The sequence below is a fragment of the Chiloscyllium plagiosum genome, unplaced genomic scaffold, assembly GCF_004010195.1.
Source record: "Chiloscyllium plagiosum isolate BGI_BamShark_2017 unplaced genomic scaffold, ASM401019v2 scaf_55157, whole genome shotgun sequence".
NCBI classification, from domain to species: domain Eukaryota; kingdom Metazoa; phylum Chordata; class Chondrichthyes; order Orectolobiformes; family Hemiscylliidae; genus Chiloscyllium; species Chiloscyllium plagiosum.
Window position 1 is genome coordinate 1736 of NW_025201600.1, and position 4195 is coordinate 5930.

At 45.1% G+C, this 4195-nt stretch overlaps 1 non-coding gene across 1 annotated transcript; it reads right to left on the bottom strand.

Moving 5' to 3' along the window:
• Positions 1–1991: 1991 nt before the first annotated feature.
• Positions 1992–2064, bottom strand: trnav-uac. The gene has a single exon. It is a non-coding gene; the product is annotated as a tRNA-Val (tRNA).
• Positions 2065–4195: the final 2131 nt, after the last annotated feature.

Genomic DNA, 4195 nt, shown 5'->3' on the forward strand with positions numbered 1-4195 from the left:
CAAACATACTGCAGCCTGAGTGCACCACCATTTTCCAGACAATGCTGTAAAGAGATTCCAGACAATGCTGATAAGAATTGGCCATAAAAAGTGAATTTCATCAATCACAGTCTCGATTAGATTACCTTTCCCTTCCGATGTCTCCACAACGGAAATGAAGGAAATGGGAGAAATTCAATAACGTATGACATCGAACTTCATTGGAACGATTTTCCCATTAGCCAGAAAGCCAAATAACAACGAGTAGAGTCACCGTAGGACTTTGTTTCACAACAGCGATGAAATAACAGTCTCCATTCGGTTCCAGTAAAAGCTCTATTTGCCTGGAACGGCAGAACTGATGGCGATTTTCTGCGGGGGAGGCGAACACAATCACGACAACCGAGACACTTTGAAATATTTGGCAGTTACCCACAACACAGTTAATTCCCTGGGAAGCAAACCCATTCAACTTTTGTTTTTAGCATTAACGTACAGTGGGGATGGAGACAGCATTTGAACAATGCTGCAGCGTTGGAGTTGATAAGCTAGAACGGCAGTACCGGGATTCGAACCCACGCCCCCTTCGAGCCTGGAATCTGGATACAGCGACTTAGACCGCTCGGCCACACTACGAATCGATCCCGAGCCCCACTTTCTTGCATTTCCAATTGTGCTCCTGCATAACAACAGATGCAAGGTCACATGAAAAGGGTTCCATGATCCCTCTCCGACTCGCACAGCTGCTGGGATGTGCCCGGCTACAATGTCAATTTCGCAGCAGATATTGATAGCCCATCAATCCAGACAAAAATCAATGGGAAGCTGAGTCTATCTTCTCAGACCATTTTCAACTATAAATGTATCTGTGAGTGCGTGAGAATATAGGTTCACTTATGATTTGGTCAAATAACCATGAGCTGCTTGACATTACTGCAATTTCGATTCTTGCTTTGCTAAATGATTTCACCCATTGCTCGAAACTGGACGACTTTCAAGTTTAGACGGAACATGAAACACACCGGAATACAGGGAAAATGCACAAAGCTGAGCAGGCCGTGTTCCACATCATACCGCGCAGCATCGTTTCAGTCACTGTGTCTGTTTCACATCAATCTAAAAGACAGTTTCTGAACGTAGTAACAGAAGTTAAAAGGTAATTAGCTCACCCACCCCCCTCTCCGGAAGAGGTGCTAACTGCCCTTGAGTGCTTTTTGTTCTCGATGTGAAGAGCTCTCACGTCTGAGTCATCTTCACACGTCTCTGGTTGCTGAGTGAATCACAAAGAAGGAATTTCACCAGAGCTGCAACTGCCTCACTTCCCCACTCGCCCTCCCCGTTTACATTTTCCTGCTCGTCAGTGATTTAAAGAAAACCAAATGGATGCGATGTCATTCTGTAGCCTCGCTGTCGATTCCTCCGTTTCAGTTCCAACGTGGCTTATATCACGTGGCGCACCTTAATACGAGCGACGCTATGACAGCACAGGTGCAGAGGTTCCCCTGAGAGTGCAATTTCTTTCATTGCTGTTGCTGATTGAATGAGCCACTAACGTGCGAACTGCTCCAAAACATGATTCAGGACTTCTGGTGACAACTCTCGCACGTTGAATAACGACAGACAGCTTCCAAATGATGTCTTTCATAGACGACTTTGGGGGTACATTTGACAGACCGACTAGTTCAGGAATCCGTGGTGCGCTGTGACACCAGCGCATCAGCTTCTTCCCTGTCTTGGAAACGGGCCGCCTGCGCAAGGAATTCAAATGCGGTCCTGCTTTTCGTGGAAGGATCAGAAGGCGGTAACTACACTCTCAAACAGAATGGCATATGATCATAACTAATTTGGAGAAAAAATTACAATACTTTGCACAGTAATTAAATGGAGTTACATTACATTTCACTACGAGAGCAGATTTGTTCAAGCAAATTCGAAGGCAGTTTGCAGATGGGAGAGCAAGCAAGAAAGCTCCGTTCTTGTCCATGTTAAATGCTGCAGTTGAAGAACAAAGCAGTTTCTGCCCAGTTTCGAACTGGGGACCTTTCGTGCGTAAGGCGAATGTGATGACTACTACACTACAGAAACAAGCCGCAGTTGCCACTGCGGAGGCTCGGTGGCATCCACCACCATTTTCCAGTCAATGCTGAAAAGAGAGAAAGAAAGAACCTCATAAGAATGGGCCATAAAAAGTGATTTTCACCACTCACAGTCTCGATTAGATCACAGTCTTGACTGTCCCTTCCAGGACGGAAATGAAGGAAATGGGGGAAATTCAATAACATATGACACCGAAATTCATCGGAACGATTTTTCCATTCGCCAGAAAACCAAATTAGGGCGAGTCGAGTCACCTCAGGACTTTGTTTCACAACAGCGATGAAATACCAGTCTGCATTCGGTTCCAGTACAAGCTCAACTTGCCAGGAACGTAATGCAGCTTGAGCTCGCGATTTACCATGTGAGAGGCGAACACGATCATGATAAGATGGACACTGACCCCCGTATCCATAAAGCAAACTCCCGATCCTGCTTATTATTTCAACACGCCGCAGCCATAGAAATTGCAGAGTGGGGACTCGAGCCTAAGCTTCTTTCGTAATTGAGTTCTGAAGCAGGCGCCTCCGGCTCCTTGGCACCCCTTCATCGGGCTTATTCTGTTTGAATAGTGAAATTTCCTGTGTCTGATCCGCAGAACATCCTGCAGGATTTTCAGACAGCGCCATCCTCCCTGTGACATGTACGTGCTGGATAACCTTCTATTGTGTCATGTGTCCCGGCTTTGCCACTATCACCGTTGTTTAACTCCCTACATCCTGTTGGTCGAACTGTGATTCCAGTCCGAATCACAAATGTGTAACAAAACACCTTAGCTGTGCTGGCTCTCTACAGAGATAAAGTGCTTCTCTTTTCGTATCATTCTCTTGCCTTCTCCCTGTAACTCTACACATTTTTGCTTTCAACATGAACATTGAATTAGTTTTTCAACAACTCGATTGAAACTGCGTCTTTGTCAATGTCAGACCCTAACCATTCCCTATGTGAAAACATTTCTCCTCATGTACATTTTTCTTCTTTTACTAATATCTTTAAAACTCTGCCGAATCGTTCTCGATCCTTTCAGGCGTAGGGAGCATTCCCCCTTCCTTATTCCCTCTGTCTAACCTACTCATGTTTTGGAAAGGTTGAACAAGACCAGCTTTTGGCCTTCTGCTCTCCAAGGAGTCCTGCCCCAACTTTCCAAATGACCTTTATTGTTGATATTCCTCATATACCACACCATTCTCATCAACCTGTTCAGTGCTGTTTTCAATCATTTCACGTCCCCACTTCCTAAAGTTTCACACCCAGATCTGTGCGAATATCCAGATGGTGGATTTATTCAGAGTGGGATTCTGTGGGTGAACATCCTCTAACACATGTTTCACTTTCACCACATGTGGTACTGTGCCATGCCCACTACAATGACACTTCTGACCCCAAAACTCAAAGTTATTTTAAAGGGTACAACTTAATGATTTACATCTTTTTATCAGACAGTTGATAGGACGACCGAGCAAAAGTGAAGTCAAACAACCAAGGCTCGATGGCAACTTGAAGTAAGACATTCTCCCATGCCAGTATTAACACAAGCTGCTGAGCGAAGATCATGCCCTGGACACTCTTACATTGCCAACACCAAACCAGCTGAGATTCGGTCAGGTCCAACTACATCCCAATTTGTTCTCAGATTTTTAAGCATCAAAGTGTTTTCAGAATATTGCCTTGTCATTTTGTCTCCTTGTTCACAGAACAGTACTGTGTATCCCTTCTGCTTGGACTAAGTTGTCTCCATCGGCAGAGTATTCAGCTATTTCCCTCCACCGGCAAGCAGTGTGAGGAGAGGCAAGTGTGGTTACACTCTAAAGCTCGCTGTCATCGGCCCGGCCAGTTCCATCAAGTGCTGCGAATCAGCAAATTTGATTGGGAGGTTCCTGCAAATATCATTTATCTGAGCCAACGATAAAGATGTTGAGCTGGTGGGTAAGACACAAATGTACTCCGGACTCTCCACCCTCAGGTAAAGTCATGTGAGGGCATTTTTGTGCAGCCTGATTGCTGTTCAAAATCCATCGTCACACAGCAATCCTGCAGAAAGGCTTTTGTAACACAAACATCGGCTTCTTTGCTGCAATCGGGAAGCAGTTAACATCTGAGCCCCAACTTTCCTAGATAAAGA